We start from the raw sequence: 14392 nt of genomic DNA, 5'->3' as shown, positions 1-14392 counted from the left end.
ATGAACTCCAGAAGCTGGTCTCATACTGGTTTTATTGGGCTCTCTTCTTTAAATAGAATCCCTTATATTTGATGGTTCAGTTGTGTTACTCTTGTTTCTCTGTCCTCTAATGTTCCAACAATCTATCGCTCATATTCCCTTGTTGATTATTAAAGCTCTCTCATCTTGAGGAGGACTTATTTCAGACCCTGTTGCATGAAATAAAAAATCCTGTGCAGCTTAATTAAGAAAGAAGGGACTAAACGTGACCTGATAAACTTAAAACACACAACAAGAAAGAGTCAGAGAGAAAACCTTCTGTGATACAGTAAGTTAAATCAGTGAGCCTCCCTGAAGTCAGACACTAATGACGGCTCGTTCCTCCTCTGATGATGTTTTCTCGGTCAGCACTGAGCCTGCAGATTGGCTGCTTTATTTTGCTTTATTCACTGCTACCCAAATCCATTAAACAAGTCCAGCTCTGGCCTGCAAGAAATAATTAGTCTACTGGATAGGTCAACTTAATCATTCCTGAAAATAATATTCAATTATCTCCTCTGAAACTTCTAGAGCATGTCTCCTATTTTTAGCTCCCCTCTGTTTTACAGAGATAGGCGGTTTGATCCTTTTTATGTCAGGCCTGCAACACAAAGCCACCCAGAGTCTGCTGTGCTGCTAAACAGTCCTCGGCGGATAACCTATTATGCCTCCATAATAGCCCGAGCTTCCTCATTGTCTCTGGCTCTGTATGATGCACCGCATATGAGTTCCATCCCGCTCCATTATGGCTCCAGTTCCCCCTCAAAGCTTCCCCCCCTCTTTTTCACTGAGTGCCCTTGACTTAAACCGTTATTTAGTCTGGGCCAAACCCAGAACAAAACCAGCTGAAGGTTTGCATCATGAAGTTGAGATTTGAATCACATTTTTCAGACGGATAACAGCTCTCTTTATTTTCAGCTGTACAGGAGGAAAAAAGCAGAGCAGGACACAATCAGAACAAAACAAGCTTCAGAATGTGTTGATGGCTGAATAGGCTTTAAGTGGGAGAAAAATCATCTCTTGATTTCTCCTACTTCTCTAAACAAACAGACCTGCTGCTTTCAAACTGTTCAACTCTGAATTTGTATACAAAATTCAGTTTTTCTAAAAAGAATTCACTGAGAGAGTTTAACATCTGAGAACGGATAGTGTTGTGTTGTTTTTGGCTTTAGGATTAAATTACACCCTTAAAAAACAAACCACATAGTTAACACTGTTTCACAATCTGTATGGTAAGCCTTGAGTTCTACCAGTCAGAGACCGGGAGGCAGACACCCTCTCTACTTTTAAGAGTAGGCTTCAAACTTTCCTTTTTGATAAAGCTTCTAGTTAGAGCTGGATCAGGCTTGGACCAGGTCTTAGTTCTGCTGCTATAGGCTTAGACTGACACACTGGGATCCTGTCTTTCCCTCTCTCTCCTCTCTCTGCTTGTCTCTCACTTTAACTCTTCCTGTCCCATTAAAGTTACTAACCATAGACCTTTCTGGAGTCCCTGAGCTCCCTTGTCTCGTAGGTTCCTCTGGATCTCTGCTGTAGATTCCTTTTTTGGGGTCTGTTATTCATCCTTTCTTTCTGTCTTTCTTTCATTCCTTAATTCCTTCTTCCTTTCATTCCTTGACTCCTTCTCTTTCATTCTTTCTTTCTTTCTTTCCTTCTTTCCTTCTTTCTCTCTTTGTTCTTTCCATGTTTCTTCATCCTTTATGTCTCCTGTTCTTCTCCCGTCCTTTCCTTCTGTCTTTCCTTCACCATTTCTTCTCCTCTTTTTCTTTCTTCTGGTCTCCCTCTCTTCTCTCTTTTCTTAGACCTTTCTGGAGTCCCTGAGCTCCCTTGTCTCGTAGGTTCCTCTGGATCTCTGCTGCTGTGGACGTGGTCCAGACTCCAGCTGCTACAACTACTACTATCCGTCTCCCCACTATCATCTCTCTCTCTCTCTTCATCTCCCTCTATCCCTCTCTCCAACACGGTCTCAGCAGATGTGTGTCTAACATGAGTCTGGTCCTGCTGGAGGTTTCTGCCTGTTAAAGGAACTTTGTCCTTGCCACTGTAACTTGCTAAATGCTGCAAAGTGCTCTGCTCATGGTGGATTAAGATGAGATCAGACTGAGTCCTGTCTGGAAGATGGGACTGGATCTGATCCGGTCTTGATGTTGGGTCTTTGTTAATTATAGAACATAGAGTCCGGTCTAGACCTGCTAGACCTCTCTGTTTGGAAAGAGTCTGAGAAGAACATTTGTTGTGATCTGACCCTGCAGAGCCGTTCATCCTATGGACTTTACATCCAGAGATCTTGTTGTTGAAGAAGTATAGCATCTAAACTCTTCAGTCATTTCAGCCAGATGTTGAGCCTTGTCTTTGTAACAGGACATCAGGTGAGTCTGTGACAGAAGCTGCCTCTGATTTGTTGGACAATGCTTTCATACTGGGATCCTTAAGCTTTTTATGGAGGATTATCACAGAGATTCTTCCCCTCCCTTGAACAAACACACCAGGTTATTAAAACAAATATAAACAGTTTAAAACCTGTGTTTCTGCAGCTTCCTTCCATCAGGGTCACAGGACATCAGGGGGGTCTTTGAGATGAGCTGCCTACCAGCTCTTTAGGCACTCAGATTGATTTTGGGTCAGGATTTCTTAAGTGCTCATCCTTAACAAGGTTCTTACTGAGAGCCAAATTATCTCCTTTCTCCACAACAAACATCAACTAATCAGATAATCAGCTAATTCCAACCATTAAAAACAGATTTGTATTATAAATCTGTCTCTGATGCTCTGCAGGGCTTTGGGAGCTGTAGCTGTAGGGATGGGATACTGTTCGATAATCATCGGCATCTATTCAACGATTACTAGAATAATGTTTTCTTCTTCCTTTGCTAATAAATGCACTTAGCATTCTTCTTCTTCTGTTTGCTAATGTGGTTAGCTGTCTGTGACATCATCGCCACGCGCCAGCAGACAACAAAACATAGCATGGAGGACGGCAGAGGAGAGGCCGGTAGTGTTGTAGTCAAGACCACATTAACTGAGACCAAGACATGTCCGAAACCAGAGTGCACCGAGACCAAGACAAGACCAAGACATTCAGGGATCCAGACCGAGTCAAGACCAAGACATTCAGGGATCCAGACCGAGTCAAGACCAAGACATTTAGGGATCAAGACCGAGTCAAGACCAAGACATTTAGGGATCCAGACCGAGTCAAGACCAAGACATTTAGGGATCCAGACCGAGTCAAGACCAAGACATTTACAGATCCAGACTGAGTCAAGACCAAGACATTTAGGGATCCAGACCGAGTCAAGACCAAGACATTTAGGGATCCAGACCGAGTCAAGACCAAGACATTTAGGGATCCAGACCGAGTCATGACCAAGACATTTAGGGATCCAGACCGAGTCAAGACCAAGACATTTAGGGATCCAGACCGAGCCAAGACCAAGACATTTACAGATCCAGACTGAGTCAAGACCAAGACATTTAGGGATCCAGACCGAGTCAAGACCAAGACATTTAGGGATCCAGACCGAGTCAAGACCAAGACATTTAGGGATCCAGACCGAGTCAAGACCAAGACATTTAGGGATCCAGACCGAGTCAAGACCAAGACATTTACAAATCCAGACTGAGTCAAGACCAAGACATTTAGGGATCCAGACCGAGTCAAGACCAAGACATTTAGGGATCCAGACCGAGTCAAGACCAAGACATTTAGGGATCCAGACCGAGTCATGACCAAGACATTTAGGGATCCAGACCGAGTCAAGACCAAGACATTTAGGGATCCAGACCGAGTCAAGACCAAGACATTTACAGATCCAGACTGAGTCAAGACCAAGACATTTAGGGATCCAGACCGAGTCAAGACCAAGACATTTAGGGATCCAGACCGAGTCAAGAGCAAGACATTTAGGGATCCAGACCGAGTCAAGAGCAAGACATTCAGGGATCCAGATCGAGTCAAGACAAAGACATTTAGGGGTCGAGACCGAGTCAAGACCAAGACATTTACAGATCCAGACTGAGTCAAGACCAAGACATTTAGGGATCCAGACCGAGTCAAGACCAAAAGGTTTAGGTGATCCAGACCGAGTCAAGACCAAGACATTTAGGGATCGAGACTGAGTCAAGACCAAGACATTTAGGGATCGAGACTGAGTCAAGGCAGGGCAAGACCGAGATAAGACCAAGACCATATAGATCAATAAAAAATCATGATGAGAATAAACAAAATAAACCCTTCTGTTGGGGGAGGGGTTCTTTCTTATCAGAGTGATGACAGGGACACAGAGAGCATCAGTGGTGGTCTCGACTGGTCTTGACATAAAATACTGAGTTTGCCCAGTCCCAGACCGAGACGAGACCTACATGAAGACAGAGAGGCTGCACAGTGTGGAGCTCTGAAGAAGGTTGTGGATAATGCTGTATAAGTATGGAGTGGATGTAGTCATTATGCAGAGCACGGAGCTATTACAGGAAGGAACAGGCGGGTAAACCTGGCACAGACACCATCACCAGCTACAGCATGCACAGACATGTAAACACAAAATGCATTTACAGCTCCACGAGGCAAATCTGTCTCAAACACAACCTGCAAACTCCATTTCACGCATAACCTCTCTCGCTCCCACCGCCTCTGTCAGCCTCTCTCTCTCTCTCTCTCTCTCCATCCACAGCTCCATCACTCTCTCACTCTCTCACCAGTCACAATAAAGACTTAAAGCAGAAATAAATAATCCAGAGTATATCCTGTGCTCCAGGAAACTGCATAATTGTCATAGAAGGAGGGAGGCAGTGGGAGTCATCACTTGTCCGGACGATTTATAACCTTTGAAGTTGGATTTAAGCGAAGCACAGCATCGCCGCTCTGTTGCCAGATACTGTCACGTCTCAGAGGAGGGTCTCGCTGTAGGCATGCGTGCGCACAAACTCCTTCTCTGTCTGCATCACCCCATGCCTCAAACTCTGGGCTTCACTCTGTTTTACTCTTAAGTATCTCATTTCATCCACACAACAACGTAAATCCACTCTCAAGCTACAAGTCACGCAAGGCCACCCCTCCTCTTACTGACCACCAACGTGACTCAGCATGAGGAACAATGAACGTGAGACGCAGTCTGAGCCTCAAAGTGACACTGCTCATAACGTGAGGGATGTCTGAGAACGACAGGAAGTGAAACATGCAACATTTTCACAGATCATGTTACTATTTGGAACTCTTGTTCTGCAGAATCACAGAGCAGCTGGGTGACAAACTAAAGGCCAAATGGACACGAAACTTCTTATGATCAGCTTCAACTCTCCTCAGCTTACACTCTCATGGTTTTAGGATCTTTACTGACATTCTTCCTTTGAAAGAATCCTTCAGTTGGGGATTTCAGGGAAGCAGTGGTGAAACCTGTTTCCATTTGAAGCTAAGCAGACTTTCAGGAGCAGGACCAACACCCCAACCACACCTCAACCACACCCCAACCACACCTCTTCAACACCTCTTCCAGCAACACATTACAAATACACTCCTCCTCTTTCATGACCTAACCTAATGAGCACCACATAGGGGAGAACGGGGTTGGTTGTCACACACTATGGGGTTGGTTGTCACACTATGGGGTTGGTTGTCACATACTATGGGGTTGGTTGTCACACACTATGGGGTTGGTTGTCACACACTATGGGGTTGGTTATCAGTCACACACTATGGGGTTGGTTATCAGTCACACACTATAGGGTTGGTTGTCACACACTATGGGGTTGGTTGTCACACACTATGGGGTTGGTTATCAGTCACACACTATGGGGTTGGTTGTCACACTATGGGGTTGGTTGTCAGTCACACACTATGGGGTTGGTTGTCACGCACTATGGGGTTGGTTGTCACACACTATGGGGTTGGTTGTCACACACTATAGGGTTGGTTGTCACACACTATGGGGTTGGTTGTCACACACTATGGGGTTGGTTGTCACACACTATAGGGATGGTTGTCACACACTATGGGGTTGGTTGTCACACACTATGGGGTTGGTTATCAGTCACACACTATGGGGTTGGTTGTCACACACTATGGGGTTGGTTATCAGTCACACACTATAGGGTTGGTTGTCACACACTATGGGGTTGGTTGTCACACACTATGGGGTTGGTTATCAGTCACACACTATGGGGTTGGTTGTCAGTCACACACTATGGGGTTGGTTGTCAGTCACACACTATGGGGTTGGTTGTCACACACTATGGGGTTGGTTGTCAGTCACACACTATGGGGTTGGTTGTCACGCACTATGGGGTTGGTTGTCACACACTATGGGGTTGGTTGTCACACACTATAGGGTTGGTTGTCACACACTATGGGGTTGGTTGTCACACACTATGGGGTTGGTTGTCACACACTATAGGGATGGTTGTCACACACTATGGGGTTGGTTGTCACACACTATGGGGGTTGGTTGTCACACACTATGGGGTTGGTTGTCACACACTATGGGGTTGGTTGTCACACACTATGGGGTTGGTTGTCACACTATGGGGTTGGGGTTGGTTGTCACACACTATGGGGTTGGGGTTGGTTGTCACACACTATGGGGTTGGGGTTGGTTGTCACACACTATGGGGTTGGGGTTGGTTGTCACACACTATGGGGTTGGGGTTGGTTGTCACACACTATGGGGTTGGGGTTGGTTGTCACACACTATGGGGTTGGAGTTGGTTGTCACACACTATGGGGTTGGAGTTGGTTGTCACACACTATGGGGTTGGGGTTGGTTATCACACACTATGGGGTTGGGGTTGGTTGTCACACACTATGGGGTTGGAGTTGGTTGTCACACACTATGGGGTTGGGGTTGGTTATCACACACTATGGGGTTGGGGTTGGTTGTCACACACTATGGGGTTGGGGTTGGTTATCACACACTATGGGGTTGGGGTTGGTTGTCACACACTATGGGGTTGGGGTTGGTTATCACACACTATGGGGTTGGGGTTGGTTGTCACACACTATGGGGTTGGAGTTGGTTGTCACACACTATGGGGTTGGGGTTGGTTATCACACACTATGGGGTTGGGGTTGGTTGTCACACACTATGGGGTTGGGGTTGGTTATCACACACTATGGGGTTGGGGTTGGTTGTCACACACTATGGGGTTGGAGTTGGTTGTCACACACTATGGGGTTGGGGTTGGTTATCACACACTATGGGGTTGGGGTTGGTTGTCACACACTATGGGGTTGGGGTTGGTTATCACACACTATGGGGTTGGGGTTGGTTGTCACACACTATGGGGTTGGGGTTGGTTATCACACACTATGGGGTTGGGGTTGGTTGTCACACACTATGGGGTTGGGGTTGGTTGTCACACACTATGGGGTTGGGGTTGGTTGTCACACACTATGGGGTTGGTTGTCACACACTATGGGGTTGGGGTTGGTTGTCACACACTATGGGGTTGGGGTTGGTTATCACACACTATGGGGTTGGGGTTGGTTGTCACACACTATGGGGTTGGGGTTGGTTGTCACACACTATGGGGTTGGGGTTGGTTGTCACACACTATGGGGTTGGGGTTGGTTGTCACACACTATGGGGTTGGGGTTGGTTGTCACACACTATGGGGTTGGTTGTCACACACTATGGGGTTGGGGTTGGATGTCACACACTATGGGGTTGGGGTTGGTTGTCACACACTATGGGGTTGGTTGTCACACACTATGGGGTTGGTTGTCACACTATGGGGTTGGTTGTCACACTATGGGGTTGGTTGTCACACTATGGGGTTGGTTGTCACACACTATGGGGTTGGGGTTGGTTGTCACACACTATGGGGTTGGTTGTCACACACTATGGGGTTGGTTGTCACACACTATGGGGTTGGTTGTCACACTTTGGGGTTGGTTGTCACACTATGGGGTTGGTTGTCACACTATGGGGTTGGTTGTCACACTATGGGGTTGTTTGTCACACTATGGGGTTGGGGTTGGTTGTCACACTATGGGGTTGGTTGTCACACACTATGGGGTTGGTTGTCACACTCTATGGGGTTGGTTGTCACACACTATGGGGATGGTTGTCACACACTATGGGGTTGGTTGTCACACACTATGGGGTTGGTTGTCACACTATGGGGTTGGTTGTCACACTATGGGGTTGGTTGTTACACACTATGGGGTTGGTTGTCACAATGGTGAGGGAAGAAGGCAGAACTAAATTGAATGTTTAATTGCACTGACAAGTGATAGGCCTACATAACTTAATGCATTTTAACATAAAATGAGAAAGGAACATGAACAGGAAACACATCTTTAGGCCAGCCTATGTAACAACATAAAGAACAAAATAAATAGGCTGAACAATAATGGCCGACTCAACTAGGCGTTACATGTGACAACCAACCCAAACTGGATGAACAACCATCTAACAACTACTTAGCTAGCTAATAAAACTCTACACTATAGCTTTCCCCTCACACTTTGTAAGGGTAACACTTGTTTTGTTATAAACCCATCGTTTAAAAGCTTAGAAGAAAAATACTGAGGAGCTGAATATTTACAATTTGACATGAAAAATACAAAAAGTCCTCTCACCTCAAGTTCAGCTGTCTTACTCCAGAGAAGACTATGTAGCTGAGCTCTGATGCTAATTCTGGAAATGTCCATACCCCAATTTGAGAGACAGCGCCCTCTGGTGGCGAGATATAACGAGTGTGCCAACCAACCCGTGTGACAACCAACCCCGTTCTCCCCTACTTGTGCATCGATGGGTCCGTGTCGCGCAGCAGTTCTCCTCCTAAACTCCAGAGGGCAGTGTGGTCTCTTTGATAGTCCAGTCCTCTGTTTCCTTTTCCACAGAGATTCAGAGCGTGTTCTGTTAATCTACAGCTGATACATGTTGCTGTTTATCATACAGACATGATTACATGAAGAAGAGAGAGGAGGAGATGAAATACACAGACGATGAGTGGGGATCCAGGAAGTGCTGTAAATGCAGGAAACACAATGCTGCAGAGGCGACCAATCACAGGACCTCCGGCGTAGGCTACGCCGTCGATTCGATGAAGAAGTATAAATCTGCCTTTACATGAACCAGGAGGTACTGAACGACTGTCAGGAACTAGACTAACGACCCCACTTAGGACCCTTTGTGACTCCTGGACACACCCACGACTGTTAGAAGCTCATATCTTCAAGCTCTTCCCCAGTCTGGTCAGAACTGAAGAAGCCTTTTGGAGGAGAGGTGAAACGTCTTCAAGAATTTCTACCAGTCCAGTTGCCTTACGGATCAAGCTTTGGACAGCCTTTACACACTCTTTTCCCTCCCTGTCCGTCCTCCTACCTCACACCTAGCATGACCAAACTCTCACACTGCACCCTTCTTTTATCCTTACATTGTTCAGACACATCTTGGTGATGCTGAAGTCCTTGCTAGAGAACCTACCAGTGGTGTAGGTGCTTGTAAAAGTCAGGAATCCATGGATCTAGCCAGGATCGTTCTTTGAAAAGATGGAAACATTTGAGACAAAACAAGAAAATCTGTAACGACCATGAAATGTAAATCAGTGATTTACTGACCTCCCCAACTTCCTGCTGCCTGTGCACGAGTTTACACAGCTGAGTATCACTCACACAGCAGGGGATCCTCACCATTGCAATGCCATGGGAGTGCACAAAACTGCAGTTTCTTGAGTGTCCACTAGAGGCTGGCTCCAAAAGCCACAGAATCCCCATTAGAGCTTCTATTCAAATGTTGACTTTAGCAGCAGATTCAAACATGTTTACAGCCTGGTACCTTTGGACTCTATACCTCGTGTTTTTACTCTGTGACGCCCCCTGGTTAATGTTTATGCATGTGTTCATGTATGTTCTAGTTGCTGATACTTCCTCAGGTAGCCATTAGAGCTGATCGTCTGTCTCCTCTCAGATCTGGAGCAACTGGACTCGGTGCTCCACTCTGAATAACAGAGCCAGCTTCCTGCAGCCTGGATCCTCCTCTCCCTGCCAGACGAGCATGTGCACCATTGTTCTTCACTTTTTGTTTTTGTGTTCCTCCTCCACAACTCTCACTACACCCACACACACACTATTGATGAAGCAGACTTCACACACCTCACACTCATTGTTACCTTTCTGTTTTTTGAGTCTATTCTTGAAATAAATTGCTCTCTTATTTTGGTAACTCGTGTCTCCTCTCGTCTTTTGTCATCACTCATGAGCCAGGTGATGACAGACTCCTAACAAGTGTGCAGGGAGGTCTTCTTTAAAACTCATCTCTTTGGATCATGCAAAGTCAGAACTAGGCGTAATTAGAGGCATGTGTTGTAGCTGTTTAACATGCAGCAAAGATTTGGCATCAACTCCACCTCTTTGTGATTCCTAGGTTAGCCAAGAGTTAGTTGGAGGTGACGGCCATCTTTGAGCTTCAGTAACTGGTGACGTCAAAGTCCATGTCTATGTTTAATACAGTTTATCTGCACCTATAAACTGAGTCTGCACACCTTTTCATTCTTCTCTGAATCCCAGAATCCATCGTCTATCATCGTCTGACACTGAGGGGTGAGATATGCCTCTGGGGAAGGATCCAGGTGAAAACCAGGTCACGAACATGACTCCCAGACAAGGCTTCTTTTTGCATGCTGAGTCTACATCTGCAACGTAAACTCTGTTATTCCTTGGTCCATTACACCCCCAAAGATAAAACCCCTTCATCTGTTTCAAGAACGCAGCACGGAGAACGGAGCAGGACACACAGATGATTCTCTTTGGTACAGGTCTGAAGGATTTACATTGATACCTTTTACAATACAAATAGTTCCAAGAGGAACTAAGAGTGCAAATGGTAGGAAGCATGAGCTTTAGTGATGGGAAGTTCAGCTCTGAAACAATAATGGTTTGTGTTGAAAAACCTTTAACAGTGTTTTTATGAGGAGACTTAGTCGGAGTAAGGGGTTAGGGTTAGGGTTAGGATTAGGGTTAGGGTTAAGTTAGGGTTAGGGTTAGGGTTGGGTTAGGGTTTGGTTAGGGTTAGGGTTAGGGTTAGGGTTAGGGTTAGGATTAGGGTTAAATTAGGGTTAGGGTTAGGGTTAGGTTAGGGTTAGGGTTAGGGTTAGGGTTAGGGTTAGGATTAGGGTTAGGGTTAGGGTTAGGGTTAGGTTAGGGTTAGGATTAGGATTAGGGTTAAATTAGGGTTAGGGTTAGGGTTAGGGTTGGGTTAGGGTTAGGGTTAGGGTTAGGGTTAGGGTTGGGTTAGGATTAGGGTTAGGGTTAGGGTTAGGGTTGGGTTAGGGTTAGGGTAAGGGTTAGGGTTAGGGTAAGGGTTAGGTTAGGGTTAGGGTTAGGGTTGGGTTAGGGTTAGGGTTAGGGTTAGGGTTAGGGTTGGGTTAGGGTTAGGGTAAGGGTTAGGGTTAGGGTAAGGGTTAGGTTAGGGTTAGGTTAGGGTTAGGGTTAGGATTAGGGTTAGGGTTAGGGTTAGGTTAGGGTTAGGGTTAGGGTTAGGGTTAGGATTAGGGTTAAATTAGGGTTAGGGTTAGGGTTAGGTTAGGGTTAGGGTTAGGGTTAGGATTAGGGTTAGGGTTAGGGTTAGGTTAGGGTTAGGATTAGGATTAGGGTTAAATTAGGGTTAGGGTTAGGGTTAGGGTTGGGTTAGGGTTAGGGTTAGGGTTAGGGTTAGGGTTAGGATTAGGGTTAGGGTTAGGGTTAGGGTTAGGATTAGGGTTAGGGTTAGGGTTAGGATTAGGGTTAGGGTTAGGGTTAGGGTTAGGGTTAGGATTAGGGTTAGGATTAGGGTTAGGGTTAGGGTTAGGGTTAGGGTTAGGGTTAGGATTAGGGTTAGGGTTAGGATTAGGGTTAGGGTTAGGGTTGGGTTAGGGTTAGGGTTAGGGTTAGGGTTAGGGTTAGGATTAGGGTTAGGGTTAGGATTAGGGTTAGGGTTAGGGTTAGGATTAGGGTTAGGGTTAGGGTTAGGATTAGGGTTAGGGTTAGGGTTAGGATTAGGGTTCTCAGCCAGAACTGAACCTGAACCGAACCTCAAACGAACCTCGACCGAACCGAACCGGATCCGAACCAAACCGGATCCGAACCGAACCGGAACCAGAACCAAACTCAAGCAAACCGAACCAGAACCGAACCAGAACCGAACCAGAACCGAACTGGATCCGAACCAGAACCGAACCAGAACCGAACCGGAACCGAACCAGAACTAGAACGAAACTCAACCAGAACCGAACCAGAACAGAACCGAACCGGATCCGAACCAGAACCGAACCAGAACCGAACTGGATCCGAACCGAACCAGAACTGGAAACAAACTCAACCAGAACCGAACCAGAACCGAACCAGAACCGAACCAGAACCGAACCAGAACAGAACCAGAACAGAACCGAACCAGAACCAAACTAGAGTAAACAGAACCAGAACCAATCTCAACCAGAACCGAACCAGAACCGAACCACAACGGAACCACAACCGCACCGGAACCAGAACCAAACTAGAGCAAACAGAACCAGAACCAAACTGGAACAAACAGTATTAATGTCCTCAGCTTGGATGGTCTGATCCGGTTTCTCCTCTCAGTGAGTATTTGCCCGGTCTTTGAGAAGAACCCTAACCCTCTCTGAAGGAACAGATGAAGCCACCATACACAGCCTCCCCTCCATCACCTGGATCCTATATCCTCACATGTGATTGGCCGCATGGCCGCCATGATGAAAAGCATCGACTCTCAGAGCCGCATGTGTTTAATCTGTGTTACAATTATGAGGGGGTCCTCCCCCAACCTCCGGCCGCAAGATTTGAAGCCAATGTGGAAGTGGTAAAAACTGCAGTTCCTCGAGTGTCCACTAGAGGCTGGCTCCAGAAACACAGGGAACCACATACACACAAATTCAAAGAAGACGATCTTTACAGCAGAAATAAACATGTTTACAGCCTGGTTCAAAAGACCAGTGGAGTCTGGATCGCTCATTTCTGGATCGGCACACACTGTGAGGGGGTGAAGTATTCACAACGCGGCACTTTCTAAGATATTATGATAAGGAGTTTTTCAATGAGAGGCACAGCTGACTTGATTGGCTGATCTTCTCCATGTTCAGAACCCAGCTCGAGCACTGAGGTCAACAAACCAGCTGCTCCTGGATGTGCCTACAAGTCGCCTTAAAACCTGGGGGGACTGAGCCTCTGCAGCAGCGCCCCCCAAGCTCTGGAACGGCTTGCCACACCAGTTAAGATCGGCCCCCACTGATGAACTGATGAAGCTGACTTGATTGACAGGCGGGAACACTGTAGCTGTTGGCGAGGAGACTCAAAGCCCGCCTCTTTACGTCACAATCACTCAACAGCAGTTATCTTGAGTTCAACATTTCCAATATGGCCGCCACCGCCGGCCTCCAATCAGCGCTTCAGAAACAGATGAGTGACACCACAGATACTACGTCCATATTTTATACACTCTATGATCAGAACTCATTATATTCAATAAACTGTCCTACAAATAAAACTCTTTCTTGCTAATCATCTGTCATTAAGCTGCTTAACTTCTTAGTTTTTAAACACTTAGTGCTAATTCCTGTCAGTCTGGAGTCATTTCCTGAACATTACCACGAACAGTTGAATCTGAAATGAACTAAAGATGTGAAGAGTCATGATATGATGGAGTCAAATTAAATGAAAGCAGGTGCAACAGCAGAAAAAAACATGTGACACAGACTTCAGCACAAACAACATCAGCTTGTGAAGACCATGAGGTGTGATGCAGAGTCTTCATGAAATCTATTACCCCTCTGCATCTTTCATTTAACCTGCCATGTGTGCATCACACTCACAGCTAATGAAAGATATGTTCTGGTTGTGTTTCAAGTTCAGTGTTGTGTGCAAAGGAAGCAACCAGCAGCAGCAGCAACAGTGATGTCTTTGTAATGCATTGAACAGGAAATCAGCATGACCCGAGGAAACAAGAGGCTAAATCAAAGAGAAGCAGCTGCTGAACGTGACTCTTTAAAAAAGAAGAGTGTTCCTTGTGTTCCTCCAAACCACCAACACCTCATTATTAGGCCTCAGTGAAGCCGGATCCAGTCACTCCTTACCTGCACTATTACGCAGCTGAGTCACACAATGCGCTCCACTTCCGGATGCCTCCCGTGGTTTCTGCTCACCAATCAGACACCCCCCCATGCATGGACCGGCACCACAGGACCCCAGGACCACAGGACCCCAGGACACCAGGACACGGCTCTGATAATGAAGAGTTCCGCTCATAGAGCCGGTCCGGCGTCTTCCTCATGCTGAAGACTCGTTTATGAAAGGCTGCTCTCTTGTGGCCACTGGGAGGAAATTATGACCCGAGGCTGGAGTGACAGGTTATAATGTGGTCTCCTAAATCCAGAGGACTGCTGC

The sequence above is a fragment of the Notolabrus celidotus genome, chromosome 4 (assembly GCF_009762535.1).
Source record: "Notolabrus celidotus isolate fNotCel1 chromosome 4, fNotCel1.pri, whole genome shotgun sequence".
In the NCBI taxonomy this organism is placed as follows: domain Eukaryota; kingdom Metazoa; phylum Chordata; class Actinopteri; order Labriformes; family Labridae; genus Notolabrus; species Notolabrus celidotus.
Note: the sequence above shows the minus strand (reverse complement) of the source record.